Source organism: Rhinolophus sinicus, linkage group LG10 (genome assembly GCF_036562045.2).
Source record: "Rhinolophus sinicus isolate RSC01 linkage group LG10, ASM3656204v1, whole genome shotgun sequence".
Taxonomy (NCBI): Eukaryota; Metazoa; Chordata; class Mammalia; order Chiroptera; family Rhinolophidae; genus Rhinolophus; species Rhinolophus sinicus.
In genome coordinates, this window is record NC_133759.1 from 19,438,030 (window position 1) to 19,461,332 (window position 23,303).

Genomic DNA, 23,303 nt, shown 5'->3' on the forward strand with positions numbered 1-23,303 from the left:
CTGGATGCTGTTGGCTTTCAGTGGTCATTTGCTTGGGGATGCTATGTACATTAGAATTCCTTGGAAGGATAAAATACATCAGTAGCCCAATAATTTTTGTGAATGGTCTGCCCCTTTTTCTGCCCTTTGAAATGCTTTCTTGTCATTAATACCCAGAAGATACAATATCCGGCAAAAATGTTGACTACACTGCTCCAAGTATACTTTATTTTATGGAAAAGAATGAAGTTTTATGGGTTTCTTGATCTCTGTGTATTCTGGCAAGTAGTATTTGTCCTCCTGTGACTTTAGAAGACCTATGGAGTCAAATCTGTGGACCTGTCCTTCCCAACATGAGAGGAAAATGGCAGACAGGTAGTAAGAAGATGGCCCCACTGATGGAGTTGACCTAATCTGTTCGGTAAGGGCAAAGGACTTGAGAGTTAAGAGATTTGTGTCCCAATCTGACACTTACCACTTACAAGTTGGGTGACCTTGACAAACTTATTTTATATCTGCAAACTTTGGTGTCTCCCGTTATATAAATGAAGAATATACTACTTCTTCATAAGATTGTTGTAAGGATTTCATGAGAAAATGTATGTAAATCTCTTAGTAGGAAGCTTACCTCAAGTCAGAGAAGCTCCTCTTGGTGTTATTATTGTGATTATGGTCACTACTCTTGCAATATTTGTTGTAGTTATAATTGTTCATGCTGTTATCTAATATATTTTAATAAATATATCTTTATTATATAATACAGAGTTATTTTGTATGATGTATACATCTGAACATAAATTATAAATTATATACATTTATATATTCCTATGATTTAATAACCATAATGGGCAATCATATTACTATATAAATAATAAAATATAATGATGAAAACATACTATTTATTATAATATAAAATATTCATACACATATTATACACAAACCGAATACATCTATCTCATATTTATACGAGATATAGAGAGACGGGCCTGCCTCAGTTTCCTTTTTCTTTGCCAAAGAATCTTTCTCAGCTCACATAGCTGCTGCTATTTGTTTTTTCACACACACACACAAACTAAGAAAAAAAGAGAGAGAGAAAGAGAAAGAGGGAGGGAAGGAAGAAAGGAGAGAGAGAAAAAGACCAGCTAAAGTCAACGTGTTTGGGCAAATAATGATTTAAGCTGCTGTGAACTTCAGCTTCCTGGAATAGCATCCCTGAAGGAAGGTGGGAGAAAAGAGAGGGGTATTCAGGGTGAACCCCAAGGCCATCATTGCACAATGCGGTGCTACTGTCACAGAGCTCTGACAGCAGATGGAGGAGAGCGGGGAGCTCTTGGCATATTGGTGTCCTTGTCTGTCTCCTCAAGCCAGCCTGTCCTGCTTAGGCTTGACAAGCTGTTTACAGCTGGCAGGAGGAAATGTCATCGTGTGTGCAGGCTGACAGTTCCACTATTCACTTCAGCTGGAATCCTGGGTTGGCCAGACCGTTTAGGAGCAGCAGGAACCAATGTTTGGCACCAGTGTGTCCTGGGCTGGTTGGGGCAGGAGTGGGAGAATGATGGGGGTGACATTTAGCCAAGAGTGACTGTTCCAAAAGGGCAAAGAGAGGCCCTACAGGCTTGGCTTCTTTTCCAATTTTGGGGAAAAAAAATTCCCTCACATATTTTTCTGGCCGGAAATGCAGTGAAGTAATCTCTGTAGTACTAAAATAAGTCTCTGAGAGTAAAAATATGGGGAGGATCTGGGATTTAGTTTTTCTGCTTGGTAGTAAAACACTTTTCAAGGTAATAATTGTCAGATCAGTATATAGGACTTCATAGTGCAAAATCATTTTCATGTGCTTCGTCATCTGACTTTCTCCCCTAACTATCAGACTGAAATATTTGAGAGGGCAAGAACCATGACTTATTTATTCTTCGTTTTTCCAGGTACAGTACCTGGCCACATGGCAGTGCTCAAAGAAAATACCACTTGAACTGAAATTTGGTACCTTTAAAAGCACTGGCCGCACACTACAAATATAAGTATTTTAGTTATTTCTTTGGTTATTTAAAATTAAATAATTTAAATTTGAACTTAGCAAAAATCCATAAACCCCAATGAAAAATGGCAATGCTTTATATATTAATTATTTTCTCTCTGGTTAGTTGTAAGAAATCTTTTCAGTTCCCAAGTAAAAAAAAAATAACAAAGCAAAAGGGAAGAAGAACAGTCATTAAAGGTACTTTTTTTTTTTTCTTTCTATCTTCTAGATGTCTGAGGCTGCACCTTGAGTTTGAATGTATATTAGAATTGGCACAAAGACATTTTCCTCCTAGACTATAATTTCAGAAAACCTTGTCTAGAAAGAAATGACCTTTCAGCCACTTCAAAAGCATCTTCTCCCTCAAACCCTGTGATGTCAGGACTTACTAGGACTGTGACAGGGCTCTCAATTAGAAAGATGACTTCCAAATGGTGTCTCATTATGTCACCTCACTCTTGTGTGGGTGACCTCTGTGGCCAGAGGGAGAATCGTGGCTACACAGGAGTCAAAAGTTAAGAGTCATGAGGCTGGAAATGAACAGAAAAATGAAAATGAGAATACCACTTTTTACTGGAGAACTTTTTCTGAATAATAAGTAGAGATAGCTCTGAATATACCTGGAGTAGTCCTGTTGGTCCCACATCAGTGGTAGCTGGTTTGTCAAGCCTTGTCCTACAGTTGGTTCTCTGATCCAAAGGGAACGTACGTTTCTCAAAAAATCAAAGGTATCACAGGGACTACGTCTTTATCTATTTTTTTCCCTCAGCCTACCTTCCCTTGTTCATTTTTCTCTGATAATTTTTTGTCCACCCATCTAATTCCTTCCTTGGGCTTTAGAATGGAGTTAAGCTCATGGGGAGACAGGAAGTCTTACCACAATGAGATCTGTCCAAATAAGCCATCCATTATCTTATTTTGACAGTTCTAGTCAAATATAGTTATTTATATAACAATGACAGATAAAAAAAAAACCTAGGGATGCTTTTATCTTACAAATGTGGGATGGAGGATCCTGACCAGTGATGGAACTGGCTAAAGTCCACTAGGAAAAACACTGGCAATTTATATTACTCTACTCAGATTTCTGATTTCAAGATGAATGACCAATTTAACATATCCCCATACAAAGACTGGTACAAAAGTATTTCATTCAGTGAATTGTGCAAGGAAAATTGGTTAACATGTGTATTTTCTCAAAGCTTAATTTTTATTTTGCACTACACTCTATATTCTAGAGGTGCACATGGATTGGGGTCAAACAATGAACTATTTAAATAAGGAAGGAGATAGCAATGGATACTGGATTGGCCACTAATGTTGGTCCACAGTTGCAAAATATTTTGGCATATTGAAAATAGACTTTGTCTTTTGTTTTCAAATGTTATTGAATGCATATTTATTAATATTTAGACTTTTTCTTTACTTTTACTATTACTATGAATTTTATAAACCTTTTTATTTAGAGAGATTTTTTTTCTTGTTTGCTGTGTCCTTCTATCTCCGTGAACAATAGTAGTATTGTTTACCACTTTGTTAGTTTTTCCTCACTTGCAGGTACATAGTACACTCCTTGTGGCTTGTATCTTCTATTACCCTTCAGTGGGGGCATATGACTAGTTCTAATCAATAAATTGTGGGTAGAAGTGTGTTTGCAATATTAAACATATGCACATCTATTTTTCTGACTTTAATCTTCACATGTGTATTCAGTCATTATCTATCTAGTTCTGATAAGCTAGATTGTGTTGTAATAACAAATAACCACAGATGTTAGCATTTTAAATCCAGAAAGGTTTATTTTACTCTCATACTAATTGTCTAAGGTGAATTGATTAGAGCTTCTACTCTCACAAATTGTTCACTGGTTCTTGGCAGTTTCCTGTCAGAAGTGACTCAAATCCTTTCCACTATCATTTCACTGACTAAAGTGAGCAACATGGCCATACCCAACTTCTGCAGGAGGTAGGGAAACGCAATCTTATCATACTCTCAAGACAGAGAGTAGTAGGGTTGTCAGAAATTAGCAAATAAAAATGCAGGATATCCAGTTAAATATGAATTTTACATCAATACATAATTTTAGTATAACTATGCCACAGGCAATATTTCAGAAATACTTTGTATTTTTAAAAAATCCTTGTTTCACTGAAATTCAAATTTAACTAGGTGTTCTTCATTTTATCTGGGAAACTTAGCAGAGAATTATAAATACTTGGTGACGAACACTATTGACTACTATAGCCTCCCTTTCTCCTTATAACTTAGAGAAGTCTTGTGCTGTTTTTCTCCTTCAACAATTTACGTCTATAAGCATTCCTATATGCTTTCCACTGCCTCTTTTTAATTTGTCAGTCATATCACTATAGCAATTATAACAATAAACATTTTTTAACTCCAATTTTTTTCCTTTGTGCGTTTAAGTTTCGTAGACATGAGGTCTATTGACTTTCAATGAGCATACCAATTGGAATTTTTCTCTATTTTTTTTCTAATTTTTCTTACAGTACTTCTTTATAATAGTAATACGTTTGTTTTGATTCATTATTTTAATTAAATTATAATTAATCAAATTATTCATTGATTTAAACATAGTTTTTTAATGTCTGACCTTTCTTCTGTTTGTCCGTTTTAACGGAGAGAGATTTTCTCCAACATTGGGATTAGAAATGGATTTTATGAAAGGTGATAGATTATGTGGGCTATCTGTTCAGTCATTTAGTAAGTATGGAGTAGAAGGGAAAGTTTATTTTTATTGGACTTGGCTTTGGTTCAGTAGCCAGAAGGTAGAGGAAGGAACCAGAGAGGTATTTTGCTTGTACTTGTTGGTTTGACTTGTTTTGGTTTGGCTGTAGGGAATTTTATGTCTCTGCAAAAAACTTTTCCATTGTGTTTTGGCAACGCTGGGGCCATCAGGGTAACCTCCTCTTCCTGGCATGCTGCTCTTTCCTGAAGGTGCCTTAACATCTCCTTTGTCACCATAGACAAATACAGAACTTGTTCTACACCAGGTCCCAATTTCCTCTCCGCTTGAGGCACCAGTAACATATCCCCAGGCCTTGGCGAGAATGAACTGTGCCTGACTCATCCTCCTCCTCACCCTGGCCTTACTTCCAGGCCTGCTCAATTAGGGGAGATAACCATGATCACCTTCAGATGAATATTGTTCTAATTACTTACCCTCTGCAACAGTGAGGTGGGACATATACTTTTTTTCTTTCAAATTGGTGTCATTTGGGTCAAAGGTGAATTGAGGGGTCACCAAGCTACATAGTTAGCGAGGGGTGAATCATTGTGGAAAAACTGTATCACTGCAAACATGAAAGAGAACAAAAGTGAATTTACTAGTACTCTTGTTAGGGAGAATATTGTTCCTCAGAAATGTGATAAACAATAATAAGATAACTACACAGAGACAGAAAAGTACAGTGGGAAAAAAATCCTGTCTATGGTTAGAAGGAATACTTTGATAAGATGCTTAACGTGGGGGTTAAGCCCACCAAGAACTTGCTCATGTGACAATGGATTATAATTTAGCAGCTTCCTTGGGGGAAGAAGGGGGATTCCTATTAACTGCTGAGCGGAACATGCAAATTGGAAGTTGGAGAAGACTAAGACCCTACATTGGCACTGATTATCTCTCCCCTGTGTTCAGACAATTCTTCATGTATAAATAAATGCTTATCAGATATTTTAAACTATGGGTTTTAAGAGGCACCAAATTACCAGCCTGTCCAGGGTTATCCTGTGCTTTGGCCTAGCTCTGATCTGTGTTTTATGTTGTAGAAATTCCTTGAAGTTCAAGACTGTGTCTGGGACCATTTTTATAGATTCCGGGGCTGATAAAACACCCCCGTTGTTACCAGTCCGAAGTCCACATCCATGACACTTCAAAAGACCAAAACACAAAATGTCTTGTTTAATGATCAAAAAGGTGCCAACCATGAAGGTGGGAGACCTGATGGTACATCAAATCCATCTTAAGAAAGTACAGAGTTCGGCCTTTGTTTATATCAAGTGAAGGGGAAAAGGGAGGGACAAGAAATGATTGATGACCACAGATATCTAAATGCCAGCAGGGGTCCAAAGAAGATTCAGCTTAGTCTATTGAGCCTTGTAGATGTGAGTCTGGTTACAAGGTTCCTGCAAATCTTTGATAAGTAATACATAATCCCCATATCTCTGTGGGAGAGGTACTTTCTGGTAAAGGGCTGCTTTTGGAGAACTCAAGCCGCAATCAAAATTCCTGTAATGATTAGCGTGTCTATAGGCAAACTAAGCAGCAGCTATTAACCCAAAGGCCGTGGGAACAAAGCAGGCTTGAACAAGATGGAGTCAGAGAGACCCAGCATTTCACTCTGTTATACTCTTTTCTATTTTTATATTCACTTAGAACTTTCAGTGTCTATCTGAAAATTTAATCATGATTTTTGAGGTTACCATACTATTTGAATCTATTTATTAACAAGCTTTAAAAGTCTTGGCTTTCAAAAAAAAATTATTGGCTTTCATATATAGAACTTGACCCAAAAATGAATTTGCTTCCCATGTTGATCAAGCCATATTGTTAAGGAAATAATGATATATCTAAAAAGTTTAATACAGGTTGTCAATATCCTAGAAGTGCTATATCTTTCTTGATGTTGATATTCCTAAGTTTTTTATGCTCCATCATGAAGGTTTTAAATCACCCAACCTTGTCTCTCAGAAATGTAAGGAGTGAGAAGACAAATCAAAGAATAAGGGTAGCTAGACAATAAATCCCAGGTCCAGTGTTTTATTATATGGCAGTATATATAACTCTTGGACAACTCCCTCATCCTCTTTCAGCTTAATTTTCTAAATTGCAAATTGTTGTAACCATACCCACCTTATAGTGTTCTTATGAGATTAATCAGGGCCTGATGCTTGGTTACTGTCTATCAATGGAAACTACCACTGTCAACAGAATTTTCATGTGGGAGTATGATTTCAAAGTTGATTTTTATATCATCAGGTGCACCAAAAGTCTCCCAGAAGGACACAATGCTATATAACAGCAGCAACAACAACACAAAAATCCGGTGACATTTACCTAATACAAATGTTGGAGGATTTAACCCATTTTCAAATCACATAAACCAAACCACACTCAAATTGTCCCAGATATTTGTAGATATCCAAGAGTCACTCAGTGTGAATTTTTGTCACAGCTATTAGTTCTCAGAACTGCACTCAGAATAGCTTCCTCCATGGTTACGTCTTATCACCCCTTGTTAAATTCCTGTCTTTCTCTGTCATGTTCGCCCTTTGCGCCAGGATCCTCAGGATCCTCTCTTCCTCTGCGGAGCTGTGCTCTACCTTGGGTGCCATGTGTCCCAACAGGGGTCTTCTCCCCAAGAAGTTTCTGCCCCATAGTACTGAATGCAGCTTCCCAGGTCTCCTCTGCCTGCATCCTTGCTTGAGAGAGGCTGCTGCTGCTTTTGTATCCAAGGACTTATATAATGGGAAGCACTGACTCAGTCTGGAGGGAGAACTCCAAGAACAGCCTGAGGGGGAGGTCAGTGAGATAGAACACAGGCACCTCCGGCTGCATTTAACCTTCTCTTAAAAACCAGGGGCAAGTTTCTCCCTACTAGAAGTGATTGAGGTGATGATACTTTCAGACATGTTAAGTTTTTCTTTGGAATGATATCACACCCAAAGGTCATCATTGCAGTCTTAATAATTCAGGAAGGTTTGCGTGTAGAAAAAAAATGATGAAAGAAATTCGTATTCTAATAAAAGTTAAAAGACAAATAGGACTAATAGAATCTTTAAGAAATTGTTTTACTGCTCTCACCAATATTTCTAGCATTAAAGATACGAAGTTACCAGATTATTAGCACCTAATGGGAACGAGTTTTGCCTCAGGAAATTCAATTAATAAACAAGCCCTCTGGATATATTTGGATTTTATTAGAAACACACATACATATATTAGATGTCAAGTGCAAAATAAAACAAGCTCTCAGATCTAATATATTATGAAAATGTACACGACTTTTGGTGAAAAGGAATGAAAACACCTACACACACACACACACACACACACACACACACACACACACACACACAGTACATTTGGAAGCTTGAATTTAGTGCCTTGAACTTGACATTAAGTCCTTAATGGATGTGCTTATTTTCTGTATCATCTACCGCAATCTGCTTTTTTTCCCATCATTCCTTTTCTGGGAGGGAACCCATGTTGGAATGCAACCACCTTTTACCCAATCATACAATCCAGAAATTCAGGAATTATTCTAGACTCCAAGCTACCACTTGCTTCTCCATCCACTCAGTCACCAATGCCTGCTCATGTTATCTAGTTAACAGCTCTCAAATCCACCTGTCTTGGCCTTCTCCTCTTTCTTACCACACAGTTTGGCCTCAGCCTTTGCTTGGATGATCAACAGAAACTTAACTGACCTTGCTGTCAGTTTTGTTCCATCCAAGCTCAACATTATTTATATGCAACAGCCAGTCACTTTTCTAAAACAAAATATGGCCAAGCCTTTCCCCTGTCTCAAGCCCTTAAATGGCCTCTTATGGCAAATAGAGATAAACTGCCTCATATGGCATAACGTGATTTGGCCCTTCCTAGCTTCCTCATCTCAACTCTCACTACTACCCTCTTGAACAATTTACTCACATTGTACTCAACTCTTTTAAACTACCTATAATACATATTTTAATCTCACACAGATCTTGCCCCTTTACTTGGATAAACCCTGCTTACTCTGCTATATGAAGTGATGTCTCCATCTGCTCAGATGTTGCCCCCAGACTCGGATAGAAACCTTTCCTATGTCCTTTGAAAGCACTATGTGCTTATCTCTCTCAATTTTCTTTATATAACAGAGCTATTGATATACTTTCATTGCTAGACTCAAGGGCAGAGTTGATGTTTTATTTGTCTTTAAGCCTCTGGATCCAATGCCATGCCTGGCTTATTGAAGGAACTTACTACAAAGAGCTTTGTTCTGGTTGTTCCCTTTGCCTTGAAGACTTTCCCCAAAGAGCTGTTTGGCTAATTTCCTCACTTCCTTCACATCTTTGCTCAAATGTTATCTTCTCAATGAGGCCAATTCTGACATAGAAGAGAGAGACTGAAAATCCAGTTGTAATGTAACCCTAAAACTCACAACTATGAGGCAAACAAACAAACAAACAAAAAAACCTGTTATAAATATAAATATCCTTTAAAGTACTAGTAAACAAAATTCAACAGCATAATAAAATAATAATTCAGTCTAAACTATAAAATCACCAAGATATGCTTTATTATTTTAAAATCTGATAATATACAATACCAACTAGTAAAGTTTTAAAACTACAGTTGTCTCAGTAGATGCTGCAAAAGGAATGGTTTAAATTTAACTCCAATTTCATATTAAAATAATTAATAAACTAGGCAGAAAAGGATATTTATTTATTTATTTAAATTAAAGTTTATTGGAGTGACAATTGTTAGTAAAGTTACATAGATTTCAGGTGTACAATTCTGTAATACATCATCTGTATATCACATTGTGTGTTCAACACCCAGTCAGTTCTCCTTCCATCACCATATATATTTACCCTCATCTACCACCTCCCTGCCCTCTTTACCCTCTAGGAACCACTTCACTATTGTCTGTGCCCATGAGTTTTTGTTTCTTCATTTGTTTGTCTTGTTCCTTTGCTGTTTTTCAGTTTCATTTTCCACATATCAGTGAAAACATATGGTTCTCGACTTTTTCTATCTGACTTATTTCACTTAGCATTACAACCTCAGGATCCATCCATGTTGTCACAAATGGCATTATTTCATCTTTTCTCATGGCAGAGAAAAGTATATTTATTAACATGATGAAAAAATTGGCAGATCAATAGGTAATATTATACCTGAATGTGAACAACTGGACATATTTCCATTAAAAAATGTAATCAAAGCAAAGACCTATAATATTATTAATATTTTAATGTGTTTTTTTTCTAGCAGTTATAACCAAAACAATAGGGATGTAATAAAGATGAGAATTATAACACGGAAAGAAGAGAAAACAATTTTTAGAAATTATAATATTGAATGTATAGAAAATCTATTGAGTCAATTCAGGAGTGAAAACAAAAATAAGGAAGATATATAAAAATAATAATATTGTATTATATACTTAAAGGTTGCTAACAGAGTAGATCTTAAATTCTCTCACCATAATAAAAGAAATGGTAATTATGTGACAGGGTGAAGGAGTTAGCTAATGCTAATGTGGTAATCATTTTGCAATGTATAAATGTATCAAATCAACTCTTTGTACACCATAAATTTACACAATATTATATGTCCATTTAGCACAATAAAACTGGAAAAATATATTAAAATAGTTTTCCTAAAAAACAGTAAAAAACTGTTAGAAAATGTAGTAGGAAATATTCTCTTCAAAATATCAACAAAATAAAAAATAAATGAGAATAATTGTAGCCAAATGTATGCAAAGTTTTTATTAAAAATACAAAACAAAATGTAAGACATTACTGAAATACATAACACAAGTGTTAAATAAGTGAGAGGCTATCATTTTTCTGAAATGGTTTGTTAATGTTATTAAAATGGTAATTATTAGTAAATTTATGTATATGTTTGACACAATCCCAATTTTAAATCTAATAAGATTTTTGAAACTTAAAATTATATTTTTTAAAACAAATATGTGACCTTATTGTGTTGATGTAAGTTCCTTCTATAACTAATTTGTTGAAAGTTTTATTATGAAAGGGTATTGAATTTTGTAAAATAATTTTTTTTGCATTTATTGAGATGTCATGTGATTTTATTTCCATTCTGTTAATGTAGTATATCACATTGATTAATCAGTGTCTATTGAACCATGTTTGAATCCCAAGGATAATTCCCACTTGGTCATGTTGTGTGATCATTTAAAGATGCTGTTGAATTCACTTTGTCAATATTTTGTTGAGGATATGTGCATCTATGTTCATCAGGGATATTGGCTTGTAGTCTTCTTTTCTTGTCGTGTCTGTGTCTCGCTTTGGTATCAGGGTGATGCTGGCCTTATAAACTGAGTTTGGAAGTGTTCCTTCTTATGTTTTTTGGAAGAGTTTAAGAAGGATTGATATTAATTCTTCTTTCAATGTTTAGTAGAACTCACCTGTGAGGCCATCTGGTCCTGGGCTTTCTTTGTTGGGAGTTTTTGGATTACTGATTTAATCTATTTTGTTGTTATTGTTGTTATTGATCTATTCAGATTTTCTACTTGTTCTTGATTCAGTATTGATAGGTTGCATGTTTCTATGGATTTATCAATTTCTTTTAGGCTGTCCAACTTCTTGACATGTAATTGTTCATAATAGTCCCTTAAGATTTTTCTTTTAATTTCTGTGGTATCTGTTGTAGTCTCGTCTTACATTTCTGATTTTATTTATTTCAGTCTTCTTTCTTTTTTTCTTACTCTAGTAAAGTTTTTTTCCTTTTGTTTATCTTTTTAAAAACCCAATTCAATTCAGTCAATATTTTCTATTGTGATTATAATTACAAATTCCGTCTAAAAAAATTAAAAACAAATTAGAATGACAACGTTTAAAAATAAAATGATAAGAATTGGTGTTAAGCAGGATTGGCTACCAAAGTATACTATAACTTATAATAATAATAATAATTATTATTATTATTGTTAAGACTTTATTCAGGGAGCATTCTAAATTCAAAATTGAGGGGAATGTATAGAACTTTCCTATAAACCCCCCCACACCCCAACACATGCATGGCCTCCCTCATTATCCAGTGATACAGTTGTTAAAATTGATGAACCTACATTGACATATTACAATCACCCAAAGTCCACAGTTTACAGTGGGGTTCACTCTTCGTGTTGTATGTTCCATGGTTTTGGACAAATGTATAATGATGTGTACCCATCATAATGGTATCACACAAAGTGTTTTCACTACTGTAAAAATTCTGTGTTCTGCCTATTCATTCCTTCTCTCCCCTCAACCCCTGGTAACCACTGATCTTTTTACTGTCTCCATGGATTTACCATAACGTTTTAATAATGAAATAACATAGTAAGAGTATAGAAGCAGATTTAGGAAACAAAGTAATATCACTTAGATACAGACTCTGATGCCTATAAGAATTTAATCTACATTAAATGAGGTATGAAATCAGTGGAAAAGAGGATTACTTAATAATTTATTTTTCAGAATATTGATTCATGTTGGTAAAATATAAAACCATATAAATTGACAATAACCATGACAGCAAGTTTAAGTCTTCACCTTACATTAAAATGAATTTCAGGGCAATAAAGAATAAAGTGTTTATATTCAATCATCAAAGTTGTACTGTACATGTGGCTATTTAGGTCATCTGTATAGGAGAAAGGATATAGTATATTTAAAAACAATAGCAGAAATATAAAATAGAAATGTATTTTGATTTGTTTAATATTAAAAAGTAAACAACGTCTACTTATCTAAGAAAGTATAGACAAAGTTATAAAACAAACAATAAATATATATAGCAAATACAGTGAGGAATTCATTAATATCATTAATGTAGAAAGAGCTTACACCAAACATAAATATATGGAAAATTGAAATGAAAACATTTTGCAAATAGTAATGCATAACTGTCAATAAAATATTGAAAATGTTTAATCTCAGTGGTAATCAAAGATATCCCAATTAAAATACAATTTTTTCTACCTAAATTAGTAAACATTAAAACATTCTAAGGAGTAGCTTCAGTAGACCATCATTAAAATATGCATCCTTGTACATAACTGAAAGTAGAAAATTGTTTGCTTTTCTTGAAATGCAATTAAAATATCCCTACCTTATGTCTTAGTCGTTTCCTTTATAGGAATTTACCCTTAGGAAGAAATCTAACATAGAGACAGATATTCACTCATTGTTTATAACAGTGAAAAATTAAGCAATAAATTAATTGTTTAACCTTGAGCTAACAGCTAAGAAAATTGTGATTTACCCATATAACATAATACTTTATACAGAGGTTGCAAATTCAAAATTAGTAGAGGGCAGTCAGTCAGTATATATGAATAAAGCAGGCAGATGAAAAAAAAACAAAAAAAAAAACACCTAGTGACAAGCCAATATCCAGTCTAAATTAGATGCTGCCACTTGATTCTAAGAATGATTTAGTTTCCTTTTGGGGATACAGGCTCCTTTTTTCTGAAATTTCCTATTTTTCTAGAGCATCTGGAAATCTGGATTATTTAATGTTAAATGACTCAAATTTTAAATTACTGGAAATTAATTTAAATGTATGCCTATAAACAAAACAAATCTGCTGGCTTGGTATAATGGGTGGAAGGTTGTTTTAAATCCTCTGTTCTATAGCCATTAAAATTAATTTACATGGACATTTTGTTTTTATAACAAGAGGAAATGCCCACAATATAATCTTGAAAAGAAGATAAAAAAACAGAAGACTGAAAGTTGCCTGTAAACAAGAATGAATGGTGATTTTTTTTTGTTGTTGGCCTCGCCTGCCCATGTCTGGTACAAGCTAGGCAGCTACTCTGCTCAACAAACATTCAAATGGTTGTTGTCAAATGAGAACACAAAGTCAACTGTAAATGAAAATACTTAAATTGAGTGATAGAAAATATGTCAAGTATCAACATCGATTCCTTCTTTTTCTTACCTAGTTTTGGAACCAGTACAAGAAAAGAAAAGTATATATTCATGTTACTCATTAATATTTCATTCATTCACTTTATAAATATTTATCGAGAGGCCAGTGTTTGCTAGGGACTGTTTTGGATAATGGAGGTAGAGAAATGAAGAACAAACAAACAAACAACCAAAATAAATGCCTGCTTTATGGAATTTACATTCTAATTGGGGAAAACTTGTAATAAGTAATATAAGTGAGTAAACCACAATGTGTGTTATGTGCTAAGTGATAAAAAATTAGAAGTACGTGTTTTAAAATTGGTATCTGAGATTTGTTTTAATCAGGTATGGTAAGACATGCAAATGATTGCCATGAAGATGTAAGTTCATATTCACAGTTCTCTTGAAACAGGCCATGGCCTTTACTGGGGTTTATGTGGGAAAGGCAAGGCAGGGCAGAATAAACCCTTTATGATTGGCTGGTCTGAATAATTCTGGTGGGCTTTGGGCATAAGGTCTATGCCTAGCCATCTGGTACCTGGCTCTGGATGGATTTAGGGGAGGGGAGATATTAGTTTGAGGTATGCAAGTTTGATAAACATGATGGTTGGAGGTGTGCGTTCAGAATTCATTAGTCTGCATGTGAAAGGTTTGTTCTGGGTGAGTGCTTTATTCTCTTGAAGAACGGGCTAGACCCAGGAGAGGCAGTTTCTCCCCAGTTAGTGAGGTCACAAGTGGCAGAGCATGAAGAACACAGAAAGTAAGAAAATAGAGGTAAAACAGTAAAATGTAACAATGAAAGAGGATAGAGAACGTTCAGATTGGATGGGTTGCAATTTTAAATAGGAATAGCAGGGTAGGCCTCACTGAGAAGGATGAAGGAGGAACACTAGGTAAAGACCTAAAAGTTGATGAGGGAGTGAGGGATGCATTTGTGTATCTGAATAGAGCTCTTTCTAGACAAAAGGAACTACAAATGCAAAGGCATTGAGGTGGGTGCTTGACTGGTAGGTTGGAGAAATAGCAAAATGGCTGGAATGACTGAAACAATATACATGCCTGAAGACAGGAGAAGGAAATAAAGTCAGAGGTATAATGGGGTGAGGCACGAAGGAAAGAGAGGCGAGGAAGTATTATAGAGCCTTGTAAGACATTTGAAGGACTTTGACCTAGCCAAGTGAATCCAACAGTATATTTATATATAATGAATAATGGCCAGGTATGGCTTATCCCAAGAATACAAAAATGAGTTAAAAATTAGAAAATGCATTACTTAATTTACCATATTAATGTACTAAAAGAAAAAAAAAAAAAACAACAACGAGGTTATCTCATTTGATTTAGAAAAAGCACTCGATAAATTTCAGTACTTAAATAAGTACTTGAAAAAATTCAAGACTTGAAAAAATTCTTAGCAGAATTTAAGATAAGAAGGGAACTTCTTTTATTTTGCAAAGAGTATGTACCAAACATTTATAGACTTTCATTTGTTTAGAATCAAAGTAATACAGGTCTCAAATAAGATTCCTTCAAGTTTTCTAGATTCTCCATCCCTAAAAGTTTTAAGAAATAAAACTAAGACTTGGAAAAACTACATGGTTTTCATCACACAGAAGACACTTTGGAAGGGACAAATATACCTATATCTGCAAAAACTGCTACAAAAATGGGTCTTTTGGTCTCTGATTTTGTAATTAGGGTGAAAACACTGTAAACTCCAAAGCATTTTGCACTTGTAAAGAATAAGCATTCTTTGGTTTACCTAGAAACTGTAGTCAACCACTGAATTACACATTTTTTTTCTAGCGCTATTAATTTGTTTCTTATAATTGATCAGATAGATTGTGTATAACTCACCTGGACATAAGAAAGGGAAGTCTGTCTCTGAAACAAAGCTTATTGTCCTGGGAGGGAGGGAGGGTGGATGCTGACATGGCTAGGCTGAGAGCTGAGCCGTAATGCCACTGCATTTGCCTGTAGAGAAAGCAGCCAGGACATTTGCTTCCAAGCTCTCGATCTGCCTTCAGACTTTAGGTAATGGTTCTAGAAATTCTGGGGTGTGAAGCTTTGTAATCAGGGGTGCAGTGTTTCATTCTCTCCCAAGTCCTGAACCATTCTTTTCTCTACCACAGGGCAGATTTTATATGATTTTCTGAGCCACTAGAATATTTCTAAGGCAGACTGACTATGATTCTGGAAATTGGCTTTTCTACATACAAATTAGCTAATAAAGAATCATATCATTTTTCTTAGTTTCAACTCACATGACCTCCTGAGGTTACAACCTGAAAGTTCAGATATATCAATGTTTCTTTATGTTGGTGTTACCTTTCAATTTTGACACTACTTTTTCCCCCAGTTCTGCCAGTCAAATAGCTAAAATGTTCTATAGCAATGACTTGAATTTTTTTCATGCTATTCATCATATATACTATTCACTGCCAATGATAATTATGTCTCATGATTTCTTCCCCAGAATTTCAAACCTCAGTAAAAACATTCATCATCTAGCATTTAATAACTAGGTAGCACCTAATTAGTTTTAGAATCTTGAATGCTTTCGAAGAAAGACAGCTTATTAGTAGAAATCTCTAAACACTCAGTAAGCCTTACTGTACCCTTGTGACTGCTGTAAACCTTTAAACATTTTAGTAGGTAAAGCTGAGAGATTCGGGGTTACCGAACCATTATACAATACGTTAGTAAAGCTGGGAGTGAATTCAAGAACTCTCTCTTTTTTTTTTTTTTTGAAGGGAACAAGACTTTATTGAGGAACAGTGTGTACTTCCAGGCCTTTTTTCCAAGTCTCCAAGTCAAGTTGTTGTCCTTTCAATCTTAGTTGTGGAGGGCACAGCTCAGCTCCAGGTCCAGTTGCCGTTTCTAGTTGCAGGGGGCACAGCCCACCATCCCTTCCGGGAGTCGAACCAGCAACCTTGTGGTTGAGAGAATGCACTCCAGCCAACTGAGCCATCCAGGAGCTCAGCGGCAGCTCAGCTCAAGGTGCCGTGTTCAATCTTAGTTGCAGGGGGTGGAGCCCACCATCCCTTGCAGGACTGGAGGAATTGAACTGGCAACCTTGTGGTTGAGAGCCCACTGGCCTATGTGGGAATTGAACCAGCAGCCTTCAGAGTTAGGAGCATGGAACTCTAACCGCCTGAGCCACCGGGCTGGCCCAAGAACTCTCATTTTTAAGTCCATGGTTTGTCCTGCAGAACTCCATCGAATTCCTTTTAATGGTGAACACAATAACACAAAGCAACCCCTAGAACTGTGATGGAATCTGGCACTTGATACAACACCTTTTCTCTTGTATGCCTGTTACAGTCCTCCTATTACTACAATAAAATATTGATGGTCCAATGCAGACATTTGCTCAAGTCCAAAATGAAACCTGGGCAGAAGTTTCATTTTGTCATTTAATTCAGTCAGGACTGAATTAAACTCTGTTAATAAACATCACTTGCAGAGGACCTGAATTTACTTAATTGCTGTTTCATATACTTTCAGGTATAAAGTTCACTTGAGCCAAAAGGAAATTGTTCAATAGCCACAGAACAAGTCAGGAGGCTTATTCCCAAAATGCCATCCAGACACAGTCTCTTAGAGAAGTTTAGGGACAAAGAAGGAAATCAGGTGGTTAGCTGTTTCCTTTCTGTTCTGTGAAATAACATTTTTTATGATCCTTTTTCTGGAGAATCATTCAATGGGGACCCTAAAACCCAATGAAATCATCCAATTTCTATGTGATTTCTATTAAAAATCCAATTTCTATGTGATTTCTATTAAAAATCACACCAAATATGCTTTCCTACAGTATATTTAACCCCAGTTTTTCATGTATTATAAAATATTTCTAAGAGATATAAGTAATATAATGTAGTTGTCATGCCAATTCAAAAGAAAATGCTAATACAATTAAAGTTCTCTGTGTATTCTTACCCCATCATTTGCTTGCAGGAATGATTACTATATTGAAATTGGCATTTTATCATTTCTTTGCATTAGTGATATGAGATTCAATTTTATATATAAATGTATAATTTATTAATTTCACTGCAGTAATGTGAATATACTATAATTTATTTATCTTACTGATGGACATTCAAATTATTCTCATTAGAAGCTCTTAAAAACAATGCTGCAAAATGCATTAAGTGTACGCGTTTGCTTATACATATGCACAAGAGTTTCTTTAGGATCTATAACTTCTAGTGAATTGTTGTGTTGTAGATTATGTATGTCTGCGTCTTCATTACATTTTGATACACTCCCTGAAAAGGTTGTATCAATTTAACTATTTATTAGACTTAGAATCATAAAGCTTTTTAATTTTGTCAACACCTATGTAACGAACCAACTTTTTTCATATGTTTACTGGTATTGTCTTTCTCTTTTGTGACTAGCCCTTTCACATCTTTTCTTTATTCAGGTTTTTTCTTTTTTTCTACTTTTAATTGATTTTTAAGCAATGCTTATGTATTCTGGATATTGAAAAATATAGTCCAGGATAGAACATAAATATGGAGGTATTTAATAGGGAAAGTACCCCCAAAATATATTTAATTGAATGTCTAATGTGCTTTTATGTAGTGAAAAGAATATTTGGATCTTTTGAGGATAAAGAGATAAATTTGTGGTATTAATAGATATATAGAAAACTAAGAAGATAATAAGTAGGGGAATTATTAAACTACAGAAAAAAGAAAACCTTGAGCAAGAAAATAAACTTAATCAATGTACACTATGAAGATCAATACTGAATAATATTTACAGAGTAAATAATGTAAATACCATTATTGATTTAACCAAAAAGGGTGGCATAATTTTACATCAAGTCCAAGGTTTGTGTGGGGTTGTGAGATATGACAGAACTTAATCTTCATTTTCCATAGTACAAAATCAATAGATAATATATATAATTTTTAAAAATCAAGGAATAGCATCAGAAGCATGTCATTTAGAAATGTGGGGGAAAAAAACAGCTGAATAAATCACTACACTACTTAAAAGCATTTGTTTCTGAGGGAGTGGAAATGAAAAGAGGGAGGGATAAGACAGAAAGCTGTATTAACAAACAACTTTTAAAATTTATTCATGTGTTATTTTGATAAAAATTAAATTTAAAATACTCCATGTAATAATTATAAACATACACACAAAAATAACATAGGAAGCCCATGAACCAATGTTGAATTGGTTTATATTGGAGTAATGAAATTGTAATTGATATTTGTTTTTGGCTTAATACTTTTCTGAGTTTTCCAAAGTTTCTATTACATATATTCATTTCTTAGCAAAAAATTGCTGCTGTTAACTTTTATGATGAAAAAGAAATAATTACAGAGAACAAGATCATTCTTCAAAAGATATGGGTACTTAACTGCAAAGGACGAGAAGAGAGACTAAAAACAGAGAACAATTAGGAGGCCATTATAACTGTACATGCCAGAGCCATGAACCAGAAAGTGTCCCTGGAAATGTTCAAGAGGTCAAATTAACATGGCTGGGTGAGAGACTGGATGTGGCCATCAGTTTGGAGGCTAAATTTTGACAGTCTTTAAAGTTTCTGGTTTGAGCAAGTTGTGATCCCATTCACTGAAAAGAGGATTTTGTTTTGTGGAGCAAGATGAGTTTTGTTTTAGAGCTATCGGGTCCTTTATTGCATGGTAATAGTCGTGACAGTCTAACCGCTGTAACTAACAACCTATATTCTCAGTGATCTAACATAACTTTATTCTTTCATTCCAACAAAATGTGGTATGAATGGTCCTGGCTAGTGGACCTTGTGCCACTGCCATCCTCCAGTGTTGTCAGAGAAGAGAGAGAGCTTAGAGGGTCGTGCAGGGTATTACAGGGACCAGAAATGGAAGGGACATGTGTTAATTCTACCCATATTCCATTCACCATAAGTCTATTGCATGTCCCCACATAACAACAGAGAAGACCAGTAAATATGTGCCCAGTAAAATACAAAATAAATAAATGAATAAATAAATAAGCAATGGTTTTGGTGGATACATAACATTATCTCCACTCCAGACATCCAGGTGGGGAAATTCAGGAAACAGAAATGTGAGGCTGAATCTCAGAAGTCTGAGTCAGAGAAAAGGTTAAAAAATTATCATTATACAAATGATAGTTGATGGAGTACAGCATAAGGAATCGGAATCGGGTCAGTGGGATTGTAACGGCTATACACGATCTCAGAGGGGGAGGGGCTATCACTTTGCGAGGGGTATAGATGTCTAACTATTACATTGTTTTGTACACCTGAAACTAACTTCAAAAAATGGTAATTGAAGTCAGGATGAAGAGACTTAGGGAAATTATGGACCGAGAAAGAAAGAATAAGAATGAAACCCAAGAGAATGTGTAAGTGTGGGCAGAGGAAGAGGATAGAGGCAGAGAGGAAATGGCTGGAGAGATGGAGTTACACCAGATAAACCATGCAAAGAGAGATAGTCTATGATGCCGGACATCACAGAAAGGCCTATCAAGTAAGGGCATTCAGGCTTCTATTGACCTTGGCAATCAGCAACTCATTAGTAACTTGAACACAAGTAGTTTCAGTAAAATTTGAAGGCAGAAAACAATAACTGGGAATTGTGGAGGAAATGGGAAATCAGAAGTATGGATACAGACATCTCTTTCAATTCCTTAAATGCTTGGAAAGGGAGAAGAAAGAGAAAGCAGTAAGAAGAGATGGGATGTGTGGGTAATGGAGAACTCCGTGTATTTATTCAGCAACTATTTTATCTCCTATTTTTGTTAGTCAGAAATACCTCATTGCCAAATAGATTCTGATCAGTGGAACCACACGTGGTTGATATAATTCCAATGCAATTGGATAAACTGCCTTACTCAGACTGTATGTCTGTATCAAGAGTTTAAAATTATTGATTACATCTTGTCAGTCCTTTCTACTGTATATTTGAACTGCAGTCCCCAGTTTGAGAGTCTGTTTCCCATTAAATTGCTCAAACATGTGGCCGTTATGAATTCTCATAATTAAATTCCTTAGGCCGAGGACTTAGGCTTTGCAGAGGGCATAAAATAGTCTAGGATTGGGAAGGGTTAGAATAAGAAAAACATGATATTGTGGGGGAAGAGAGGGGGGGCCACGAGAAAGATTAAGTTTCCTAACAAAATGATTCATGCTATGTGGAATGTCTACTTAATTATATATTTAAATAGCTGACAATTTCTTAACTGTCATACAAAAATAGAACTAATTACAATTACTATCCGGAGTCTAGGGGAGGGTGGGAGTGTCATTTAGGCTTCAGATGCCCAGTCAGCCGTAAAGCTATGTTTTCTCTATGAGACACTTATCAGATACAAGCTCACATTATTATCCAAAGTGATAGTGGAAACTATATTAAAATTGGGGAGTGGCTTAAGCCGTTTGGAAGCATTTGCTTTTTCCCCCATATAGGATTCATCATTTCATAAGCCTGAAGCCATCCCTTGGAAGTGTAAGATGTCAGAGCCTGAAACATGGTGCTTTTGTTACTTTTAACTGTGTCTCCCAGCACCACCATTGCAGAAGTCCCTTGTCACAGGCTGGGAAACTGACTTAATACTACTCAGTAGCGTAACAAGAGGAAACAGGGGGAGGGAAATCGCATTTTCACATGAGAAATTATGATCAGCTGTGATCCCTGCCAGTCCATGAATTTCAAATGGCACTCCATTTTCAAATGCACTTTTTCAGTCCTAATCAGCCAGTAGAAAGCAGCCATGGGGGTTATACTTCACAAGCACTTTGGCTTATTGAACACTCATAGGAGACTGCAAGCCAGCTTTCGTCTCATAAAATTCGCCCCTCAAAGTACAAAGGAGTACAAGTAAATCTGTCTTTACAGGCCCAGCATTTGAAGGAAACTGGAGGGTGGCTTGCAAGCATTTGATCATCAGAGATTCAGGGCAAAGCCTGGCTTTTCAATAGATGATAAGCAGGGGTATCATCTGTGCTGAACAAGGCTGAAATTTCTCAGTGCACTGCTGGGCTGGAAATGAAAGGACACACATAACTACTTGTGCTAGAAACACCTGGAGGGACAGGGCCTGGCTTCCTTGTAGCTTTCTTGGAAATTAGAACCTATGACAATTCCACGGAATGAACAAATTCCAAATACTTGTCCCAAATGAATCTCAACAGGCAACATTGTAGGTGAACTTCATCATAGCATTCCTGTAGTGAAAGCAGTTTCCATTATCCAATTTCTAAATAAATAACCCCAAGGAAGTACATATATAAATATAAGATTAAGCCTCTCTTTTCTTTTTTCCCCATCTAGAAAGTAAAACTGTCATAAGGGTATAGAGTCAAATTAATGTCTTTACTATAAATCCCACCTTATTGAAAAATCAATAATGCTCATTTGTTGACCTTAGAAACCTACCCTTGCTGTAATAACATAAAACCTAAAAGTAGCTGCTTTCAATTATTGTGTCTATGTACCCAGACCTAGAAGCAACGTTGCTGGATTGTAGTCTATGGTGCCCTCTGGTGGAGAGAAATCAATATCATGTCCCCTAATTCTAATAGCCAAATGTCAGTTTTCAAAGATGTCTAGAAGTCTAGATTCAGTTCATGCAGCTTTGCCCCTGGATTTGAAAGATTGCCAGGAAATGGAAGCCACCAGTTTTTTTTGCTTGTTTGTTTGTTTTTAAGGGCCAGAAAATCCCTTACATTTGAATACTCTTTTTTTCTCTATTGATTTGTGTAGGATTTGAGACTTTCATGGATAGATTTTGAAGATGCTCCCCCCTTTTTTATTCCTTTTTTTTCCCATAATCCCCAAGCCATAGTTTTAAAAGTAATCTTTGATAATTTAGTCATATGTCTTGTTTGGTTCTTTAACCAAATAATCTAAAATTTACTGCCAATAAAAGACATGTCTAATTAAATAGAACCATGGAAAATGATGATATAGAAGCAAATAAAACAATGACAACAATGAAAGTATAATTGACCACAAATAGTGGCAAAACACTGATTTGTAGCACATTTGTCCATTTTCAGAATTATTTTAGGTTGGGGATCTAAAATATGTAGATCATATATTAAATATTTAGATCATAAGATATTTAGTTATATATTTAGATTTAAATATATGACTGTTTTCTTTTTTTCAGAAGCAAAGACATTCTTCAGAATATTGGAATACTTATTTCTTCACCAAAAGTCAGCCATTCCTTTTTTACAGAGTGACACCTCTGAAACAGTTGAAGAAAACATCCTCCTTTATGCTTCTGAGCTTAAGAAAAAATGATCTCCTTTTCAAAACATGTGAACCTGATCAGAAGGGATTTGACAAAATGTGACATCTTGAATTACCTCAGAAACGCAAAGTGCGTCTTTGAGACTGTTACAATAATAAGGAAGTTTGACCAAACACAACTGGAAATATTGGAAGTCAATAATACAAAAAAAAAAAAAAAAAAAAAATGTTGCCTCCCAAAACAAAAATGTTAATAAGAAAATACACTGGTAGAGAGAAAAATTAAAAGTTGTCTTTAGAGTCTAGACAAAATTTGAGCTTCACAGAAGTGAAATATCAGGCAAGTTCTCTTAGTGGAGACCCCTACTGTGGGATACAGCATCCAGGTCTTGGGCACTCCATACTCTGCCAGG

At 35.4% G+C, this 23,303-nt stretch overlaps 1 long non-coding RNA gene across 1 annotated transcript in view; it reads left to right on the top strand.

The window, feature by feature from the left end:
- The window catches only part of LOC141567096 (uncharacterized), a 171,663-nt gene extending 148,564 nt beyond the window's left edge, over window positions 1-23,099 (top strand). The window contains exon 3 of the long non-coding RNA XR_012489492.1: window positions 22,805-23,099. This is a non-coding gene — a long non-coding RNA (uncharacterized LOC141567096). The remainder of the gene's footprint in view (window positions 1-22,804) is intronic.
- Window positions 23,100-23,303: the final 204 nt, after the last annotated feature.